Source organism: Anolis sagrei, chromosome 4 (genome assembly GCF_037176765.1).
Source record: "Anolis sagrei isolate rAnoSag1 chromosome 4, rAnoSag1.mat, whole genome shotgun sequence".
Classification (NCBI taxonomy): domain Eukaryota; kingdom Metazoa; phylum Chordata; class Lepidosauria; order Squamata; family Dactyloidae; genus Anolis; species Anolis sagrei.
This window is the reverse complement of record NC_090024.1, coordinates 21051597-21075545: the sequence shown is the minus strand read 5'-3', so window position 1 is coordinate 21075545 and position 23949 is coordinate 21051597. Positions and strand designations below refer to the sequence as shown.

The following is a 23949-nucleotide window of genomic DNA, read 5'->3' as shown; positions in this document are numbered from 1 at the left end:
GGCCCTCTGGGTGTTTTGGATTTCAACTCCCACCATTCCTAACAGCCAGTAGAATCATAGAATCATAGAATCAAAGAGTTGGAAGAGACCTCATGGGCCATCCAGGCCAAGAAGCAGGAATATTGCATTCAAATCACCCCTGACAGATGGCCATCCAGCCTCTGTTTAAAAGCTTCCAAAGAAGGAGCCTCCACCACACTCCGGGGCAGAGTGTTCCACTGCTGAATGGCTCTCACAGTCAGGAAGTTCTTCCTCATGTTCAGATGGAATCTCCTCTCTTGTAGTTTGAAGCCATTGTTCCGCATCCTAGTCTCCAGGGAAGCAGAAAACAAGCTTGCTCCCTCCACCCTGTGGCTTCCTCTCACATAGTAGGCAGTTAGGAATGGTGTGAGTTGAAGTCCAAAACATCCAGGGGGCCAAAGTTTGCCCATGCCTGCTATAGATGATGACTCACAGTTCGAATTCCCTCTCAGTCTTAGAAACCCATTTTGAAGACTGTTTGGAAGTTTCAAGTAGTACAACAGGTGGCAGCCAGATTGCTAACGGAAGTGCTGTGCAGGGAGCACACAACCCGCCTGATATGTCAGCTCCACTGGATGCCGATTTGTTTCCAAGCACAATTCAAAGTGCTGGCTCTAGCCTATCTAGCCCTGAACGGTTCTGGCCCCGGTTACCTGTCCGAATGCATCTCCCCCTATGAACCAGGACAGGTGTTAAGATCTTCTGGGGAGGGCCTGCTCTCAGTTTCACCTCCTTCATAGGTGCAGCTGGTGGGGATGAGAGACAAGGCCTTCTCAGTGGTGGCCCCTCAGTTATGGAACTCCCTTCCTCGTGATGCAAGATCAGCCTCCTCCCTCCTGATATTCAGAAGACCAAGTAAAATCTTGGCTTTGGAACCAGGCATGGAGACTAGCTGCAATGCTATAGACAGCTGGGAATTAATGTTACTGTAACTGGAATGACTCCTGGACTCTGATTACGGACTATGTGGTTGTTTTAATTGCTGTTTTAAATCCTGTGTATTTACATGTTATTATTTTATTTTGAATGACTGAATGTTTAATCCATTTATAATGTATATAGTTAAATTGCTCTTATCCTCATAGTTGCTATATGATATTTGCACTTTATGCATTAGCTCTATCCTTTAATGTTGTGGCACCAGTCTGTCCACCCTCAACAAGACATCAAACTTTGTCATTGGTTATTTGTTTTGATGTTCATTTTATATTCTGTTTAATGCTGTTGGTTTATTTTGTTATATTGCTTTTCTTGATATATATTTTACTGTATTATGTTTTAACTGTTCTGTTGGGCTTGGCCCTATGTAAGCGGCCCTGAGTTCCTTCGAGGAGATAGAGACAGCGTATAAAAGTAAAATAATTATTATTATCATTATTATCGAATTGTGTCAAGCTGTAAGCCACTCTAAGTCCCTCTTGGGATGAGAAGGATAGATATACGGCAAATAAATAAATAAATGACATTGGCCAAGCCACACTCTCTCAGCCTCAAAGGAATAAGAAACCCCTTTAAGCAAATCTTGCCAAGAAAATCCCATGTTGGGGATGACATCAGTCAGAAAGGACTTGAAGGCACACAGTAACAAATCCCTGCTTAAAGGCCCCAAAGATATGGGGACCATACAAACCCAATATCACCAAACACACCACATTCCTTGACTGCACTCCTCCCCTAGGTGGTTCAATAAATGGACTGGCACTTCAAATGCTCCAATGACAATTTAGCAAAGTTCCTGCCACCATGAATAATAATACTTTTTTTTTCTTTCAGAAGCAATTTGAGAAACTTCCAGTCACTTCTGGTGTGAGAGAATTGTTTTACCATCCTTGTGGGAGCCTTCTCTCATTCCCCGCATGGGAAGCTGGAGCTGACAGAGGGAGCTTATACGCACTCTCCCCAGATTCGAAGCTGCTGGCACAAAAGTTTAATCCACTGTGCCATCAGGGGCTTCTATAATACAATATAATAATTACATATTATATATTACATGCAATATTACTAATAATATTGCAGTATAGTGGTATACTACAATATGGTAATATTTAATATTAATATTGTGCTATGCTAGTAATATAATATATTGTATGTATATACAACTTGTAAGCTGCTCTGAGTCCCCTTTGGGGTGAGAGAGGGCAAGATATAAATATAGTAAATAAAAATAAATAAATAAATAAAGGAAAGTCTGTGACCCGGAGGGGGGGAGAGGGGGGGGTTGCCAAAGACTATCAGAAAACACATATTTGGCAGAGAAGGCTGAAGATCCCTCCGCATGTTCTTCTCTTCCTTTTTGATGTTGGTGAACTAAAACTCCCAGAATTCAAAAACAAATGTGCTTGGTGGGGCTGAGGGACAGGGCCTTCTCGGTGGTGGCCCCCCACCTGTGGAACTCACTTCCCAGTGAAATTAGGTCAATGGCTTCCCCCTTTCCTTCAGGAAAAAGCTGAAGATATGGCTATTCTACACTGTAGAATTAACACAGTTTGACATCACTTTGACTTCCTAGGCTCAATGCTATGGAATCCTGGGAGTTGTAGTTTGGGAAGGCACTAGCAGAATAGACCAAAGACCTTGTAAGGTTACAAGTCCCACGGTTCCATAAGGTTACAAGTCCCATGGTTCCATAATATTGAGACATGGCAGTTAAAGTGGTCTCAAACTGCATTATAGATGCACCCTTCCTCTGATTCCCTCCCTTTCCTCAGAAGCTAGGTTTTGCGCTTGCGCAGAAAGAAGCCCCCGCCAAAGCTGCTCTGCTTCTCCCAGGCTCTAGATTCTGCTTTTGCCGGGGAAGCCCTTTCCGAGGCGTGGGAGCCAATCAGGAGCGGGTGCGGCGCCACGTCACGAAAAGAGGCGGGCCCTTGCGAAGGGAGGGATGACCTCATCGGCGGCATTCCCTGCCACGTGGGTTTGGAAACCCTGTAAGACTTTGTGATTGGGGCTCCGGTCCAGTTTCCCCCTGTTGGATGAATGCAACCCTTCCCTTCGCTGCCAATACGCCTCGAAGCTCCATTCATAGAGGCCAGGAGGGGAGACAGCGGCACTGCGCATGCGTGGAGTGAGGAAGAGAACCAACTTTGAGCCATCATCTCCTTCCCGCGCGCTGACTCCATCTATACATGGAATTCTGGCTCCTTGGCCACGCCCCCGGCCACGCCCCCCACTCCTCCCCCTGAAATGGGAAAGTAGGGAGGCGGGTGGAGGGCAGTCACGTTTCATGCGCCTTAATAGCGGCAGTGTTTGCAGCCCTTCTCCCCACCTTCCGGGATTTCCTCCCTCCTCAAATTTGGAAACAGATCAATGCCTTCCTCTCTCTAAGAGGCGCCTTTATGACCTGGGAGGATGCCTACATTTCGGAGGGACGTCCTGTACACACACATATATATGAAAAGCCTAAGTATATATATATATATATATATAGAGAGAGAGAGAGAGAGAGAGAGGGACGTCCTGTACACACATATATGAAAAGCCTATATATAGAGAGAGAGAAAGAGGGAGGGGGACGTCCTGTACACACATATATATGAAACGCCTATGTATATACATACATACGTCCTGTACACACATATATATGAAAAGCCTATGTATATACATACATACGTCCTGTACACACATATATATGAAACGCCTATTATATATATGACCAGGGAGGATGCATACATTTGGAGGGACATCCTGTACACACACATATATATGAAAAGCCTATACATACATACATACACATACACATACACACACACACACATAATATACGTCCTGTACACACATATATATGAAAAGCCTATACATGTGTGTGTGTGTGATCTATCTATCTACCTACCTATATATGGAAGTCCTGTACACACACATATATGAAAAGCCTACATATGTGTGTGTATGTGTGTGTGTGTGTGTGTGTGTGGGACGTCCTGTATACACATATATATGAAAAGCCTATAAGCTATATAGGCTTTTCATATATGTGTGTGTACAGGAGGTCCCATATATATGTGTGTGTGTGTACAGGACATCCCTCCAAAATGTATGCCTCCTTTCATAGGAGGTCATTCATATATATATATATATATATATATATATATATATAAAATATGAATGACCTCCTATGAAAGGAGGCATACATTTGGAGGGATGTCCCATACATACATATATATGAAAAGCCTATACATACATACATACATACATACATACATACACACACACACACATACATACACACACACACACATATATGGCTTTTCATATATGTGTGTGTACAGGACATCCCTCCAAAATGTATGCCTCCTTTCATAGCCTATTAGTAGCAGCTCTGATGATTAATTATTGGAAAGCTAAGCCAAGACTTTTCGACTGAAGGATGAATGTGCTCATGATGATTTAATCAAGAGTAACACAATCTATTCCAGAGCTGGGTTGCTTTTAAGTTTTTCAGGCTGTATGGCCATGTCCCAGCAATATTCTCTCCTGATGTTTCGCCTGCATCTATGGCAGGCATCCTCAGAGGTTGTGAGGTCCTCTGAGGATGCCTGTCGTAGATGCAGGTGAAACATCAGGAGAGAATGCTGCTGGAACATGGCCAGACAGCCCAAAAAACTTAAAAGCAACCCAGTGATTCTGGCCGTGAAAGCCTTCAACAATACAGTAATCATGAGCTGCTATCTTAAATGCATCTTTGATACCAGAGATGCAGACCTCACATCAGGTTTCTCTAGCAATTTCCTTATACTAGGGGAATATTTAATATTAATCCTTAGTGTATGCCCCTGATTAAATATCCATGGAGTTGGAAGAGACCACATCAGCCATCTAGTCCAACTCCCTGCCATGAAGAGCTCAAAAAGGATGTATTGAGGGGACACGTTGTATAAATGACATATAGAAATGCTGCATACGTATTGGCTGAATCAGGAGGAGGCAGGGGAGGGAAAGAAACTCCCCCTCAAGGTCCCAAGCAAGACTTTCTCACGAGGAGCCCCACCCACTCCTCTTACAATTTGACTTTTGTATTCCTTGCCTTTTCACCATGCCAGAAAGATAGCGCCACTCAGCATCCAATGCCATGTTTGCTCAGGGTGTGTCTGCACTGTAGAATGAATGCAGTGTCATACCACTTTGACCCTCATGGCTCCATGCTATGAAATCCTGGGAGTTGCCACCATCATCGTTTGGAACTGCAACTACAGATACCATGATTCAATAGCACTGTACCATGGCAGTGAAAGTGGGTTCAAACTACATTAATGCTTCAATAGAGATGCACCCCAGAAGTAAACTTACTCACGTGTAAAACAAACACAGGATCTCAGCCTTTGTAAATCTGGGGACGCGAATCCCCTGACCCATTAATCCGCAAAGGTAGAAGGTTTAGGAAGAGCATCCTCAAGATCTGCCTCCACTCCACTTTTTCTTTAGAGCAGTGGTTCCCAACCTGTGGTCTGTGGACCTCCAGTGGTCCTCAAGAACTAAAATATGGTCCACAGCCATACCTTTGCTACAACGAGAGCAACTGGTCTTGTGAAACCCTCTTTTAGTGCCAAGGCTTATTAAATATGGTTTTATGTGCATGGCAGATGGCAACTACTGGTTAGCATGTTCTGTGTCTGAAACTAGAGCTGATGTGGTCTATCCAATGATATTTTCTGAATCAGCACCCCAAACAAATAACCAAACCAAATCTAAAGTTGATCAATAACTGATTTGTAACCCTTTTGTACTAATGTTGGAGAGTGGCCCCTGGTCAAAGTGGCCCTTGGTCAAAGTGGCCCCTAGGCAAAGTGGTCCCCGGACAAAGTGGCCCCTAGGTTACTGGGCAAAGTGGCCCCCAGGCAAAGTGGCCCCTAGGTTACCGGGCAAAGTGGCTCCTTGGCAAAGTGGCCCCTAGGTCCCTGGGCAAAGTGGCCCCTGGTCAAGGGTCCTCAGGCAAAGTGGCCCCTGGGCAAAGTGGCCCCCGGGGAAAGTGGCCCCTAGGTTACCAGGCAAAGTGGCTCCTTGGCAAAGTGGCCCCTAGGTCCCTGGGCAAAGTGGCCCCTGGTCAAGGGTCCTCAGGCAAAGTGGCCCCTGGGCAAAGTGGTCCCCACGCAAAGTGGCCCCTGGTCAACTGGTCCCTGGTCAAAAAATGGTTGGGAATCACTGTTTTAGAGAAATGCAATCATAACAGGGATCAGCGCGGGGGGGGGGGGGACGACCATGCCTTCTTAATAGAGATCCTCCCCTTCATAGAATCATATCCTGGAAGAAACCCCAAGGGCCATCCAGTCCAACTCCCTTCTGCCACGCATGAACACACCATCCACACTCCCCACAGCTGGCCATCCAGCCTCTGCTTCCAAAATCTCCCCAGAAGGAGATTCCACCCACTCTTACCATCAGAAGTTCTTCCTAATGCTTAGGGGAAATGGGTTCCTGCAACTTGAACCCATTGCCCCTTGTCCCAGAGCAGCAGGAAACAAGCTCCCTCCCTCCTCAATAGGACATCCTTTCAAAAATTACTGAAACAAGGCTATAATGTCCCCTCTGTACCTTCTCTTCCAAGCTAAACCTACCCACTTCCTCGTTGAGCTTGGCTTCCAGACCTTTGACCATTTGGGTCCCCCTTGCCCTAGCTTTGCTTCCCTTCCATGGGGCAGATTGAGACCTCACAACCTCTGAGGATGCCTGAGAAACGTCAGAGGGGATTCTGGAACATGGCCATACAGCCCGGAAAACTCACAGCAACCCAGTGATTCCGGCCAGGAAAGAGATGGGGCAGAGATCTCTATTCATAGGCAATGCTCTCCTGGCAGCCCACCAGAAAGAAAGACAAGCCACCCCAATATGGAGAGAGAGAGACCCGTCAATGGCATTTCATTCATTGCCTCGCCTTCCACTCACCTTGTCGCCTTGCTAGCCTTGAGCGCATCCACGGTCTACCACAAACCCGAGGGGGCTTCGGTGGGGAAGGAGTGGAAGAGGGGCTGGGCCAGCTTTTGGAGAGGTTTGGGGACCCCTCGCCTCCAAAGCATGGAAAAGAAGGCGAGTCGGGCGAAGAGGATGAAGCCTTGGCGCGCCTCCTTTTTCTCTCCACCTGGACCCCCAATGTGTGCTCAGGGTCAGTGCCCTTCTCCCTTGGTGCGCCCTCTTCCTCTCCTCCTTTTCCTGGCCTTAAAACAAGGGGCTTTCCCGTCCCAAAGGGGCTTCAAAGCCGGCCCCCTTCCTGCCGCCCGCAGAGTCTTCCAGGCGCCGGGCATCGAAGTTGGAAGAAAGTTGAGCAGGACGCAGTCGGAGCAAGAGCAGCATCCGTCAAGACTGAGCTCGCTCTCTCCCTCTCTCTTTGGTCGGAGCTGAATGGAGCTTCTATCTGGAGCTTTCCAGCTTCAGCAGTTGCAGCAGCAGTGGCTGGGGAATATTTTCCAGGCGCCTCTTGCCTCCTTCTTTGATTTGCTATTAATCTTTTCCTTCTCCCCTTTTCCTTTCTTCTTGGGAATCCTTCTTCTCCCTCTCTCTTATTTTTTTTTCCTTCCTCCTCCCTGGGCTGTTGGGTTCCTCTGCCTCTGTGGGGGCTTTTTAACAAGTGAGACTTGGAGGTTGTTTTAATAGGGTGGGGAAGGAAGGGGGGAGAAGGAGAAAGGGGCAGGGAGGGAGGGAGGGGAAGGGAGGAGGGAACTCCTGTAAAAGGGAGGGGGGAAGGCGAGAATGAGAGAGAGAGAGAGAGAGATGGAGAGAGAGAGAGAGAGAGAGAGGTAGAACTGCCCCATTCAGTGTGAGGCGCGCTTGGCTCCAGGACCAGTTCAAACTCGAGTGAATTCAATTAAGTTTAATTGCAAACATTTGCAGAGAAATGCAAGACACACATGTTAAAACCACCTGATTTCCTCTTTATGTAGAGGAAAAGGGCCTGCAAAGGAGTGGGGGGGGGGGGGGAGCCTGGCTTTTGAGCAACCCCCCCCCTCTCCATACACACACACAATTATAGTGTCTATTTGCCTATTGAAGGATTTTATACTTCTTGGAAAATCCAAGGGGTTTCATGTTCTCTCTCCTAAAGAAAAAGAGATTTGGGGTTTTTTTTGGGGGGGGGGTGATGATTTCTTAATTTATCAAAATCACTTTACATCAGGATGGATTTGCTTGCTTGATCCACTTGAGCTTTAAAAGATAATGTTCAAGGGATCTGGTGTTTCTGCTACTATGGCTTAGGCATGCTTCACATGAATACCTATCTGACAGTTTTTCAGGCAATTGGAAAAGAGAAATGACTTCCAAGTCTGTTTCGGAAGGACGAAGCAGCTGAGTGTATTGAGGAGATAAAGGAAAGCAGAAATAAACATTCTGGGAGTCCAGAATTCCCCTTTTCAGAATTTCTGTGCACTCTTGGTTCTGAGGGTCCAGCAAAAGAGAATGCTCTACAAAAAACACATTTTGCTTCTACACGTGTGTGTGTTAAAAAAGCTTGTACGAGTACATTTTTCTGATCTGGTACATGGGGAATATACAAATGTTTTCCATATACCCTTACCTGCAGTCTCATTAACATACAGTCAGGGGTTCCCTGACCGAGCCCTCGGTGGTGCAGTGGGTTAAACTCCTGTGCCGGCAGGACTGAAGACCACAGGTCGCAGGTTCGAATCCGGGGAGAGGCGGATGAGCTCCCTCTATCAGCTCCAGCCTCTCATAGAGAGAAGTCTCCCACAAGGATGATAAAAACATCAAATCATCCAGGCATCCCCTGGGCAACGTCCTTGCAGATGGCCAATTCTCTCACACCAGAAACAACTTGCAGTTTCTCAAGTCGCTCCTGACACAACAAAAAGGGGGGGGGGGGGTTCCCTGGTGGCGCAGTGGGTTAAACTCTTGTGTCAGCAGGATTGCTGACTAAAAGGTTGGAGGTTCAAATCTGGGGAGGGGGTGAGCCCCTGTCTGTCAGCCCCAGCTTCCCATGTGGGGACATGAGAAAAGCCTCCCACAGGATGGTAAAACATCCAGAAGGAAGCTTCCCACAGAATGGTAGAACATCCAGAGAGTAGCCACCTACAGGATGGTAAAACATCCAGGCCTCCCCTGGGCAACATCCTTGCAAGTGGCCAATTCTCTCACATCAGAAGTGACTTGCAGTTTCTCAAGTTGCTCCTGACATAAAAAAGAAAACAAAACATACAGACCTCTTTAGAAAGATCAGTTGTATATACATCCATCTGAACCTGCTCGTTCTGGCACTTGATCACCTATGTGGAAGAAAATCAAGACCAAAAGTTATGTCATCATAATGGTTATCATCAATATTAAATTATCCATACCTACATTTTTTTCATGTTTTCCTTAATAGGGATCTTTAGATTCCATCCCTTCCTGCAAACTCACATCCTGATGCATGGTCTGGTGCCATGGTGGTACAATGGGTTAAACCCTTGTGCTGTCTGAACTGCTGACCTGAAGGTCGGTGGTTTGAATCTGTGAGATGGGGTGAGCTCCTATCTGTCAGCTTCAGCTTCCCATGCGAGGACATGAGAGAAGCCTCCCATAGGATGGTAATACACCCAGGCATCCCCTGGACAACGGCCAATTTGTTCACACCAGAAGCAACTCGCAGTTTCTCAAGTTGCTTCTGACACAATAAAAAAAATGCATGATCTGATACAATGTAAGACAGGATGCAAAAGATCAAAAAAAAGGGAATTGAGGGGAAAGGAAGGAAGGAATGAAAGAGAAAGCAAGCTAGCCAGCCTTTTGAGCTTAGTTATCTTTCTACTGGCAGGCTCACAATCTCATAGACTTGATACAAAAGGGAGGGGGGGGGGGGAGAATGAGGAGGTGAGAGAAAAAGATACGCAGCTGATATCTTTCTCATCATTTTCCCAGCCATTGGATGAATTCGGGCTGCCTTCTCTGATTGGCATCACTGGCATCGGATTTGACATTTCTTTATGCTCGTCAGCATTACAACACCTCAACTTATAAATGCTGTGAGTTTTCCAGGCTGTATGGTCATGTTCTAGAAGCATTCTCCCCTTACGTTTCACCCACATCTATAGCCGGCATCCTCAGAGATTGTGCGGCATTTTGGAAACTAGGCAAGTGGGTTATCATTATTTACATTTATATCCTGATTTGCTTCACAATGCTGCCTAAAGCAGTAGATATATTGTATAGGAAATCAGATAAATGCAACTGCACCAGATCCTGCTTTATGTAGCTGTAACATTAACCATAGGAAACTAAACCCATTGTTATCAATGTTATTATCCCTTTATCTCCAAAGAACTATTGTGAAACACCTTCTCCTCCATGGTACTTTTTTCACATTGGGGAGAGGGACAACCATTTTGAAGAAAACTCCCCACGAGGTGGCACTGTTTAGAAAATAATGAAACATGACGTTCCAGTCTAGCCGAAGATTATATACAGCTTCTGATATTCTTGCTAATATATGCACATGGAAAACCTGAGTGAAAAGCCTGTATCAATCGGCCTCCCTTGAGCCTGATCTAGCACAAATCCATGGCAAAAAGTTCCAACTGCCTGCAGTGCGTCATCATTCCTCCTCCTAACAGTTGTTCACATTTATTTAGCATCTGGATCTCTCTTCAGTACGCACGAGTCTCTTCCCTGACATTTCCTCTTATTAGTAAAGTGGGCAAACTCTTCTCAATCTGCTCGAGAAAGACTCCGGAGCAAGCCGTATGCTTGTTCCCTGGACATCTGCTGAATATCCAGAAAGATAACTCAAACGAGGGCTACCAGACATCTTCGAAGAATGGAAACAGTATGCAAAATTCATTTCCCAATCTCTAATTATTCTTTGAAGGCTGCAAGATCACCATCAAGTTGTGACAGTAGGGAAAAAAGAGTGCATGGCCCTGTATGAGTTTTTGGACTGCAATTCCCATCTTCACTTACTCTGCCTCAACTAGGCTAGGACTGATGGGAGTTTCAGTCTAAAGACATTTGGGGGTGATGTCCTCCTCACCTGAGGTAGAAGCTGTTGTAAAAATTGTACCCCTTCTATTTGTTGCAATGTAATGTCCTTCAAGTTGACCCTGATTTATAGCACACCTGTTATAGAGTATTTTTACAAGATTTATTTTATAAGATTTATATCTCTGGCCCATCCCCTGTTCGGATATCAGCCAGCACGCCAATGCCTTAAATCAAGAAATAGTTTTCTAAGATCTACAGAAACATTCGCAGGAACACCTCACAAGCGAGAGTCCAAAAGTGGCAGGCTAAAAACCAAGAACCTTAGTCTATGGCTGATACCAAATGAGAGACTTCTCCCTGGGTACACAGAAGACTGGGCAACTTGGAAGGTGCTGAACAGACTGCGCTCTGGCACCACGAGATGCAGAGCCAACCTTAAGAAATGGGGCCACAAAGTGGAGTCCACGACATGTGAGTGTGGAGAAGAGCAAACCACAGACCACCTACTGCAATGCAACCTGAGCCCTGCCACATGCACCATGGAGGACCTTCTTATAGAAACACCAGAGGCACTCCAAGTGGCCAAATACTAGCCAAGTGGCCAAATACTGGCCATTTAATAGAATGCCAAGTTTTTAAACTTGGTGTTTTCTCAAATATATTGGTTTGCTCCTGATACGATAAATAAATAAAACAAGATTTATTCAAAAGAGGCTTGCCATTGCTTTCCTCTTGGGTTGAGAAGGAATGACCTACCTAAGGTCACCAAATAAGTTGTCGAAGGCTTTCATTGCTGGAATCACTGTGTCAGATTCATGCACAGCAACCCATGTTATAAATTGTCCCTGAACCTGGTAGAGTAACTTTGTGGATTACAATGCCCAAAATTCCATCAGTTGTGTAGCTGAGTGGGTTCTGGGGCTTGTAGCAAAGTGAAGGCATTACTTCAGATACACAGGAAGTCAATGACAGAGATTGGGACCATTATACACAGTGGCTAGACAGTGAATGCCTACAAACATTTGCCCCCCCTCCCCCCCCCCCAAAAAAAACAACCCCACCTCAATGTGCTGTTGTTTGTGTAATCACCATCACGGCATCAAACTGGTTCCAGGATTTCCAATTGAATTATCTGCACAGTAGAAAAACTTTCTTCAATATCTGTTTGAAACGGCATTAAATGGTCAGTGTAGATGGGGCCAAAATCAGAGGCAACTGACCCAGCTTGTTAGGGGAAACAGTAGTTGAAATATTAAATTTCCCCTGGCTCTGGTCTCAGTATAAGGCTGTGTCCTTTAATCCCAATTGTCAGCATTTGAAAGAAGAGGATGTTTTCTTCTCCAGAGGAGCAGGAAAGGACAATAGTGTAGCTTTACTTCCTTGTTTGCTTGTTGCCTTTCTCCTTTCTGAAAAAGCCATTACAACTCCTTTATCTTGGCCTTTTCACAGGAAGTTTTTAGTGCTGCCATTTGGGCTTGTCTACGTGACAGGATGCTATCGCTAGCCAGAAAATCACATCAGTACAGTTTTTCTGGGTTTGGGCAGTGGCAACATTCACAGATGAATTTTCAACTAGCCTTGACAGAAGGGACAGGGACTACCAATAAGGGGCACAACTCTGCAATTTCCATCTGCTAGAGAGAAGGGCCACAAGCAGGTTGTAGAATATGTGTCTTCTGTACACAAACTTGTGTGTTCATTCCCTGACATCTCCGGCTAGACAGAGCATAGTGCACAGATTTTGTATCCACTGATGTAGTAGTAATTTTATAAACTTCCTAGCCATGCCTCCAAAGGCAACTATGTTGATCCACATCCAAAACCTAGTAAAACTTGTGTATTCCTTACCCAAAACAGTTGGGATGAGAAGTATTTAAAATTTTGAGGTTTTTTTCCCACTCATGTTTTGGAATACTTGTATTTGTGTATACAAAAATCATGTATGATTCATATGCACCTAATGCACATTGTCTGAAGGTAGTTTTATACACAGCGTTATGTGTCTACATAGCCTCTCTTTTTCTACTGTCTGTTTGGGTTGTTAATTGTATAACGGTATTGAATGTTTGCCATATATGTATTCTGTAATCCGCTCTGAGTCCTCTCGGGGAGATAGAGCAGAATATAAATAAAGTACAGTTCTGGCCCTTGTCTGAACGCATCCACCCCTATGTTCCACCTTGTAATCTAAGATCATCTGGAGAGGCCCTGCTCTCTCTCCTGTCAACAGCACAAATGCATCAGGCAGGGATGAGAGACAGTGCCTTTTTGGCTGTGGCCCCCCGCCTATGGAACACACTCCCAAATGAGGTAAAATCTGCTCCCTCCCGCCTGGCTTTTAGAAAGAAAATAAAACCATGGTTTTGGAACCAGGCTTTCAGACAGTAGATGTATGTAGCACTTAGAGGGACATTTACTGGAACGGCGATATGGCTGATGAGACTGTTTTACTGTTTTAATTATTGCTGATGTATTTTTTAAATTATGATTTATGTTCAATTGTGGTTTTATTGTTATGTAGTGGCATCGTATCAGTGCCCATTGTAAGCCGTCCTAGTCCCCTTTCGGGGGTAGAGAAGTGATGGGGTAGAAATACCATACATAAATAAATAAATACAATTATTATTATTATTATTATTATTATTATTATTATTATTATTATTATACATATTTTTGTGCATGAAACAAAGTTTGTCATAGAATCATAGAACTGGGAGAGACCACAAGGGCCATCCAGTCCAACCCCTTTCTGCCATGCAAGAACACACAATCAAAGCTCTTCCAACAGATGGCCATTCATCCCCTGCTTTAAAACGTCTAGAGAAGACACCACCATGCCACTCTTTGAACCTCCAGAAAGCAAAGGCGTCACTCTTCCAATGGACAATTTTAGATTTTGATGTCAAACTGCATTAATTCTTCAGTGTAGATGCACACAGGGTGTGCTTTCGTCCCAGAGTTTTGTGCCACACTTTTCTTTTTCGTGTCATGAGCGACTTGTGCCACGCTGAACTCCTAGTTGTTACCAATGGCCAGCCCACTGCTCTGTTTTGATCTAGACTCTGGAGCAGTTATAGCATGCATGGCTCTTATCTCATCCTCTGGGACCAGTTTAGTTAAGTTGCTCAGGAAGTGACAAGCTAAGCTATTTAAAATGCTGTTAAATCGATTAAGGCCATCCAAGGTGCCAAGAGGAAAGGAGATAGCCAGAAAGAGATTGAGAAAGGTCAGAATCTTTCCAACAGCTGCAGTCAACAGCCTTCCAAACAGTGGATTTAATCTCACTAACCAGACTTAATTGTCTAGTTTGATATTTGTTGGAAATGGCTTAAGTTCAGAAAACTTAAAAGAACCCAAGAGATCTCTTGGAGATCTTGCTGCTCATGGCAAAATATCACTGTTGCAGATTTACAGATATACAATATATTGTTAATTGTCCTTCTAAGTCATTTTTACTTCTGGCAACTCCAATGTGACACTATCATAGTGTTTACTAAACCTAATTTGTTCATTCTTCTGAGGCTGAGACAATGTGACTTGTTCAAGGTCACCTTGTGGGTTTTGTTGGCTAAGTGGGGATTTGAACCCTGACTTCCAGAGCCCTAACCAGCACTCAAACCACTATACGACACTGATGTGCCAGAATGTGAGGTACTTCTTATATTTGATTTTTTTAAAATAATAATTTTATTTAGTTTTTTCCAAATACAACCTAAAATCTAGACTATAATTATTAATGATTAATTATAATGATTATAATGATTAAGTAAGTATTATATTTTCTTTTTAATAAATAAAAATATGGATCCACAGTGACGCAATGGGTTAAATCCTTGTGCCAGCTGAACTGCTGAACTGAAGATCGGTGGTTCAAATCTGCGAGATGGGGTGAGCTCCTATCTGTCAGCTTCAGCTTCCCATGAGAGAAGCCTCCCATAGGATGGTAACATATCCGGACATCCTCTGGGCAACGTCCCTGCAGATGGCCAATTCTCTCACACCAGAAGCAACTTGCAGTTTCTCAAGTCGCTTCTGGCATGAAAATAAATAAATAAATAAATAAATAAATTCTATTTGTTATCTACTTCCCTTCACAATTCAAGGTTAAACCATATCACCATAAAATACATACAATCAAATGCATGTATAGAAATACATGGTACAAAGATACAGTAGTAATGGAATGAACATGCTTTTAATGTGTTTTTAACTACTCTTTAACTGCCCAACACTATAACACACTTGATTGAATACATTTCTTCATAAGGAGGTATTCCTCTATAGCAATTTATCATAAAGGTGACCAGATTCCACAACAGAAATCTTGGATACTGTTCCTTGCATTTCAGAAATGAGCAGTGATGCTTGGTCACCTCCATATCTGTGGGTCAGTGAATCCACTCCAGAGTTTAGTCTGAACTGCAAAGGAGCTATCCAAGGTGCCAAACCTTTTAGGAATATGTTTAGGATTTTGGACATCTTTTAAAAAAAGCTGGGACTAAAAAAACTTCTGGCTGAAATAGAACCACCAGCAGTTTTTATAGAGGAGGGGAAAAGACCCATTTGGACACCAATTTATTGACTATGCTCAATGGTATGGACCTATGGAAGCTATAATTTTACCAGGTCTTTAGCGTTTTTTTGCCCTCCCAACTCCCAGGATTCTATAGCAGTGAGCCATGGCAGTTAAAGTGGGATCAAACTGCATTGTTTCTATAGTGTAAACCAGGCACTGGCAAACTTTGGCCCTCCTTCAGCTGTTAGGAATTGTAGGAGTTGGAGTCCAAAACACCTGGAGGGCCGAAGTTTGCCCATGCTTGGTGTAGACTCACTCCAAGGGGGAAAAAACAGACTATTAGAAAAGAATAACTTAGCATTTCTCCCTATGCTTCTTAACCACAAACTCAGACAGTCTGAACAGCAGCATTTTTGGTTTTCAGAAAGATTTGGCATCGGTCAGGTTATGTGCCAGAAACACAGCAGTCATTTTTATTCCTTAGTGCAGAATGGTGTTGCAAAATCACATAGCAAATCCAAACCTAATTATTACAATCATTCCACGTGAATTTTTCCAATTGGCCCAAAACATACATTTCCAAATGAATGGATCTCTGCATGTATTTCTCTGTGTGTGTTTCTTTATCTCGTTTTATGTTACCCCATAACATAAAAGTTATAACTGGCACTGCCGTACTAATAAAAATAAATTGTAGCTGATGACGTTGTCAGAAACAATGCTGAGGGGTGGTTTCAATTCATGGCTCTCCATGGTGTCTAAAACAGACCCATCCTTTTCATAGAAGGGATGTGATTTTACAAAAAAAGTTACTTTTCACTTCCAGAGAATACCCTTTATTTTTGTACCCCCTGGTCCTGATCCAGCAACTCTATCCAGACATAAGTTCCTGATTGATATTGTCCTTTCCTCCTCAGCCCACCCCCTTAAAGAGTTTTTTTTCTTCCTTTGATTTCTGTGTGGGTCTCTGGAGCTGACCAAGACAGGGAAAGATGCATCTCTGCCAAGGAGCCTATTCAGCCTTATCAGTTCCTTGGAAATTACCCTTGATTTCTTCAGTCACTTTGTCATTTGTCCTTGGATGGACTGGGAGAGGTCAAACTGTAAAAGAGTTGCTAATTGATCAGTAAATACCACACAGTTACAATCGGGAAAAGAAAATGACTTCAACAAAATTTGGCCAAGTGGGCATTTTTCAGGGGGAGGGGTCCAGAAAAACTAATTTGGAGCAGAATCTTTTTAAAAAATCTATAATCTATTTGTTCTCTCTCCCCCCCCCCCCCCCCAATCAATCTCTCTATCTAATCAATCTAATGCAGTGTTTCTCAACCTGGGGGACACGAGGAGTCACCAAAGACCGTAAAAAAACACAGTATTTTCTGTTGGTCATGGGGGTTTTGTGTGGAAAGTTTGGCCCAATTCTATAATTGGTGGAGTTCAGAATGCTCTTTGATTGTAGGTGAACAATAAATCCCATCAACTACAACTCCCAAATGTCAAGGGCTATTTTCCCCAGACTCCACCAGTGTTCACATTTGGGTATTTGTACCAAGTTTGGTCCAGATCCATCATTGTTTGAGTCCACAGTGCTCTCTGTGTGTAAGTGAACTACAACTTCAAAACTCAAGGTCAATGTCCACCAAATTCTTCCAGTATTTTTCTGTTAGTCATGGGAGTTCTGTGTGCCAAGTGTGGTTCAATTCCATCATTGGTGGAGGTTAACTATAAATCCCAGGAACTACAACTCCCAAATGACAAACTCAATTCCCCCTCAATCCCACCAGCATTCAAATTTGGGTGCATCAGGTATTTTGCCAAATTTGTTCCAGTGAATGAAAACACATCCTGTATATCAGATATTGACATTACGAGTCATAACAATAGCAAAATGACAGTTTTGAAGTAGCAATGGAAATAACTATTTTGTTTGGGGGTCACCACAACATGAGGAACGGTATTAAAGGGTCATGGCATTAGGAAGGTTGAAAACCACTGATCTAATGTATACTTCATCTTTCTCCTAGTATAAGATCCCAGGCAATTGGCTTGGCGAGTTTGGAGCAGAGTTTATTAATATGGGACAGAGTTTGGCTACTTTTTCATTTTTCTAATTTATTTAACATGTCAGAAGTGAATTGAGGGTACAGTTGTAATATATTTAAAAACATAAACAAAGTTAAAATCTTGACATTATACTAAATGTTCTTTGTCCAGTAGTTGGCCACTTGGAGTGCCTCTGGTGTTGCTATAAGAAGGTCCTCCATTGTGCATGTGGCAGGGCTCAGGCTACATTGTAGTAGGTAGTCTGTGGTTTGCTCTTTTCCGCACTTGCATATCATGGACTCCACTTTGTGCCCCATTTCTTAAGGTTGGTTCTGCATCTTGTGGTGCCAGAGCACAGCCTATTCAGCGCCTTCCAAGTTGTCCAGTCTTCTTTGCACCCATGAGGGAGTCTCTCATTTGGTATCATGAGAGAAACTTCCCCGTAGGATCGTAACACATCTGGGTGTCCCCTGGGCAACCTCTTTGTAGATGGCTAATTGTCTCACACAAGAATCAACTTGCAGCTTTCATTTTTCTAAGGCAAACTGGAGAAAATCTTCTTCATTGGACAACTCCAAAAATTCCATATTCTCCAGATTGGCAGGGGCAATCCCCATTAATCCTCCACTATCCCCCCTTTTCAACTATCTTTAAATTGCCTCAGTTTTTCTTTCCTTCTTCACCCTTTCTCAGCTTCCTTCCATTACTGCAAACTGAGCTGGAAATACAAAAGTGGTCTGCATTAATTTAACTCAGGAGAGGAGTGAGGGAGAAATCTTGTTCTTTCCAGTGGGCTGAGATAAAAGCAAGCTTCTACAACCTCTCCTAACTTTTCAATTAGTTTTACAAAAAGTAAAATGCCCAGAGAGCTGTGAAACTGATTGGAGCAGCAGCATTGTGGAATGAGGCTTCAACACTTGGACTATTAGAGGATACTTTGCATCCCATCCCCTATCTGTTCCTCTTTGATGGATTTGCTGCAGAAAGGAAGAAGAAGAACCAGTGAGCAAACACAGGAGAATTAACTTACAAATGGCTGGAAGCCATCCAAAGGAGATGCAAATCAAACCACAATCATCACATTCCTTGGCAAGGATACTGATGATACCCAAGCACCATCTCCTTCTGTTAGTTCCTGATCAGGGGCTGGAGAGAAAATAATTGTATCTCAAGACAATAAAGGGTTATCTATTAACCCTGCTAACCAAATGGAAATCCTATATACAGTGTTAGTATACAGTCAGATACCAGAGGGATACTAGAGGCAAGGAAGTCAGTTGTCTCCAGGACCTGTAAGAGTTTGAAAAATTATTGTGGGTTTTTGCAAATCATTCTTTAAAAGGTGTGAGTCCTTAAGATAAAAGCCATTTGGCTGTGTTGGATTTGCCAGCTCTTATTGCCTCTGCATCCCCTCATTCCAATCATTTGGATGGATGTTTATGTTGGTTTCTTAGACAGGCAGTAACCAACATAAACATTTTACATTTTAATACATTTTAATATCACAAAATTAAAATTATAAGAAACAAAAGACAGATAATATATATATGTATTAAACTCACACACAAGACAAAAGGGAAAGACAATCAATAGTACATTTTTCCTATCCTCATCACCTATTAAAATTGACTTTCCACTCTTGTTTGACTGCAGTAGGCTAACTTACACACATCTGTTTACTATCTTTCCTCCAAATAAAGAAAGGATTTTTCTTCTTTATATATCCAATGTCTCCTTTTTCTTTCTGCACAGAGTCTGTAAAAAGATTGTCAGATTTCAAGATAAGATTGTATAGTGTTTTCTTTTAATAGTTTGGTCAATTTATCTAATTCAGCCAAATAAATAGATTTTTGATCGACTTTACAATATTTGGAATCTTATTGTTTCTTCCAGTACTTTGCATATTGATGCTATTGTTTCAAAGGGGCACTTAACGTCTCTTTTGCACAAGTTGAATACTTCTTGAAAAGCATTTGCTACTGGCAACTGTATAAAGGGCTAATATTAAAATGAATAAATGAGCAATGTAAGATTTTTCTCACTGTATTACAGTGTGGTGAAGAACATTTCAGGAATGTTTTAGTTAGGCAAGCGGTTGGACTACACATGATCTTTTCATTCCCTTCCAACTCTATAGAGCTGCATCTACACCAGGTATGGGCAAACCTGCCCCCACCCCAGGTGTTTTGGACTTCAACTCAAACAATTCCTAGCTTAAGCGGCTGAGAGGGGAAAGGAAGGGGCTTGAGGCTTTTGGGAAATGTGGGAGTTGAAGTCCAAAACACCTGGAGGGCCAAAGTTTGCCCTTGCCCGATCTACACTGTAGAATTAGTTCAGTTCAACATGACTTTAACTGCTGTGGCTCAGTGCTGTGGAATCATGGGTTGTATAGTTTAGTGAAGCATCACCACTCTTTGGCAGAGTGGTGGTGCTTCACTTTGTCAAAGTACAGCTCCCAAACTGCATTCATTCTACAATGTAGATATACCCCATGATTCTTTGTTGTTGTTTATTTGTTCAGTCACTTCCGACTCTCTGTATTAATAGTTTAAAATTATGTACAAAAGCAATAGCTTGAACGGGACTCAGCTAATGCCTTGGTGACCTCGTGGACCAGCCCATGCCAGAGCTTCCTGTCGGCCGTGGCCATCCCCAGCTCCTTCAACATCAAGCCAGTCACTTCAAGGATACCATCAATCCTCGGTCAGCCCCTCCTCCTTTTTCCTTCTATTTTCCCCAGCATCATTCTCTTCTCCAAGCTTTCTTGCCTTCTCATGATGTGGCCAAAGTACTTCATCTTTGCCTCTAATATCCTTCCCTCCAGTGAGCAGTCAGGCTTTATTTCCTGGAGTATGGACTGGTCTGATCTTTTTGTGGTCCAAGGCACTCTCAGAATTTTCCTCCAACACCGCCGTTCCAAAGCATATATTTTCCTTCAGTCAGCCTTGCTTATGGTCCAGCTCTCACATCCATAGGTTACTACAAGGAATACCATTGCTTTAACTATACAGAACTTTGTTGTCGGTGTGATGTCCCTATTCTTCACTATTCCATCGAGATTGGTCATTGCTCTCCTCCAAAGAAGTAAATGTATTCTGATTTTCTGGCTGAAGTCTGCGTCTGCTGCAAACTTCACGCCTAGAAATACCATGTCTTTCTATGATTCTATGATTCAATTAAATACTGATTCTAAAACAAGCTGTAGTTGAACACAATGGGGGTTGCAATTACTTTTGACTAACTTGTACCACTTTTCAGTATGACAATTAATCGCAAATGGGTAATGTTGGTAAATGTTTATTGGGTTCTTTTTCTCTCTCTTCTTTTATGAAAAAGGGCCTCTCCTCTTCTGTCTTTGCCTCTCCACAGGTCATTGATTTTTGCCATTTTCCCACCCCAGTTGCGTATCTTCCCTTTGTTGCAGGGGAAAGGAGAAATGGCTGAAACCTGAGCCGTGGGGCTGGATGGCCATGAGGAGGATGCAGGAGAGATGTGCTGGTAATTTGACCCTCCCCCATATTTATTCATCTGAAGGAAGTGTCTTTGAACAGCACTTCAGGCTGGGAGCTCTCCAAAGTTCAAAGCAAAACCCAAGGAGAGCTTGTGTCACTCGGAGGCCTTAATCTAATCACAATGTCCCCTTTGATTTAAAAGTCCACTTGGGAGGTAGAGAAGATCCCTCCAGAGCCTCTGAAATATGGTGGTTTCCGCTCTTTAGGCTTGTCCCCCCCACACACACACTTTTTCCAGTGCCTTACACATTCAATATAAACACACTGCTTATATGCAGTGCAATCCCTTGCAAATGTACGCAGAAGCCAAAATCCCATTCTGCCTAGAAAGAGTCTGCATGCCACAACATGCTATAGCATGCCACTACCAGGGACAAATAATATTGCATTTTGATACAGGCAAAATGCGCTTCCCGCTTTCATTCTGAGTAATAGTGTTGGCAAGGACTGTCAAGTCAGACCAATGGGAAAAGCTCTTTTAAATCCAGTTGTTTATTTGTGGCTGTACTTTACACTGAATCTACACTGAATTGTGACACCAATTTAACTGCCATGGGTCAATTCTACATGATCGTATAGTTTGGCGAGGCAGCAGCACTCTTTGGTAGAGAAAACTTCGAACAATGGCTTTAAACTACAAGAAAGGAGATTCTACCTGAACATTAAGAAGAATTTATTGTCTGTGAGAGCTGTTCAGCAGTGGAACTCTCTGCCCCGGAGTGCGGAGAAGGCTCCTTCTTTGGAGGCTTTTAAACAGAGACTGGATGGCCATCTGTTGGGTGTGCTTTGAGTGTGATTTTCCTGCTTTTTGGCAGGGGGTTGGACTGGATGGCCCACAAGGTCTCCAACTCTATAATTCTATGATTCTAAAACTACAACTCCCATGACCCCATAGCAGTTAAAGTGGTACCAAACTTCATTCATTCTACTATATAGTGTAGATGCACTCTCAGTCACATACATTTTGGATTGTCTTATCAAAAAGCCAAAGGTCACAGTCAAAAATATACATGACTGAGCATGCTTAAAAGGCAGTCACAAATGAACAGTTGACTTCTAGAAGGGCAATTTCTATGTATATTGTGTGTATACATTTTTTTAGGGTTGTGAAAGATGGACAATGAGGACCTCTGGAAGAAAGAATATAAACTAATGTAAACTGTGATGGACATCTAAAAAGACATTTGAATGAGTCTTAGAGCAAATTAAGCCCAATGTGAGTAGAATCCAATGAATGAATTACTTCCAGTTAGGATTTTATCACACCAATCTATAGTTTTGTCACAATCATGTTTTTATGAAAATGGAAACCATTCTTGGCAAAATCCTTTTCACATATAAGCACAATTGTTTGAAGCTGGAATTTTGTTGATGTGAATTTCTGCAAAGCCTCACTTTCTATCCATGTTTGCCCCACCCAGAGGCGGCCCTAGGTAATTTTCAATGGTAAGCAAACAGTATTTTTGCGCCCCCCCCCCCCCAACCAATCATTGTTATATATTTTCTGTTCGTCATAGGAGTTCTGTGTGCCATATTTGACTCAATTCCATCATTGGTGGAGTTCAGAATGCTCCTTGATTATAGGTGAACTATACATCCCAGTAACTACAACTCGCATATGTCAAGGTCTATTTTCCCCCAAGAGTGCCTCAAGAGCGTCCCTGGGCAAAATCAACTATACTGCAAATGCTTACTTTGTGTAATGGATTGAGCCGCCCCTGGTCCCACCCAGTGCACGCTCACTTCCCCCAATTTTCTTCATTTTGTCTACTTTTGCTACAATTGTGCATTCAGTGTGCTTGTGAGTCCTTTCTTGTACTGAGACTGCAACAGAAGGAAATGACTGCACAAGGGAGAGTGACAGAACAATAGTAATATTAGATTTGTTCACAGGTTTTTCCTGTCAATGAAAAGAGAGGATCCAATCCCAAATCCGGTGAAATGTGATTACAGGACAACCATGGCATTGTTCAAAAAGCCTCTCAATAAGTGCTTTTATCCTGCCTTTTGTGATAAACACTAGACCTACTGAATACTGTTGGTCCACTTTATTTCAGACTAAACCTACAGTAATTAGGGTATTATGGTCATAAGAAACAATTTGCCCAATTTAAATTGCTGGCATGTTTTAATGAACCTTAGCCCAGTAGTCTCTCCTTCTGTTGTGCCCAAAACTCCTTCCTTATTGATTTGACTATGGCAGATGTTTTAGATCTAGAGATGAATTGTCTACTCCATGGTTCTCTATAAATGTAGCAAGCAGGAGTTATTCATTGTCATAAAAATCATGTTTGTGTAATTCAAAGTACAGTTTTTAAATTTAACCCAAAGCAAATCAAAGACACAACACAACAGAAGTGAAGCAATTTAAAATCCATTTGGCTGCAGTTGGCAGATTTTAAATCTGGGACTTTATTTGAACTCAGCTGCATCATGTCTTAGGTTTCTGGCCTTTGTGGTTTTAGAAATATTATTGCTGGGTGGAGGACCACCTTTCTAGAACTCTAGAATGATGCCCATATTTTATGGTATGTGTCCACAACTGAAATGTTAGTGTATGAAACTATGATGCTTTACTAATTTATTCCATCTAGCCTATATTGGATGGGGTTACACTCCCCCTGAAGACACAGGTTCACAGCTTGGGAGTTCTCCTGGTTTCATCTCTGAGTCTGGAATCCCAGGTTTCGGTGGTGGCCAGGGAAGCTTTTGCAGAATTAAAACTTGTGTGCCAGCTGCACCCATACCTTGTGAAGCCAGACTTGGCCATGGTGGTCCATGTTCTTGTTGCATCCTGTATATCCTGTATATCCTGTATATCCTGTATATAGAACACTGCAATGTGTTCTATGTGGGGTTGCCTTTGAAGACTGCCTGGAAGCTCCAAGTAGTCAAATGGGCAGCAGCCAGATTTCTCACTGGAGCAGTGTACAGGAAACATACAACCCCACTGTTACATCA

At 43.0% G+C, this 23949-nt stretch overlaps 1 protein-coding gene across 1 annotated transcript in view; it reads right to left on the bottom strand.

Moving 5' to 3' along the window:
• The window catches only part of HAS2 (hyaluronan synthase 2), a 38181-nt gene extending 30581 nt beyond the window's left edge, over nucleotides 1-7600 (bottom strand). Inside the window, exon 1 of the mRNA XM_060775835.2 lies at nucleotides 6895-7600. The gene's annotated coding sequence lies outside the window, so the exon portion shown is untranslated. The remainder of the gene's footprint in view (nucleotides 1-6894) is intronic.
• Nucleotides 7601-23949: the final 16349 nt, after the last annotated feature.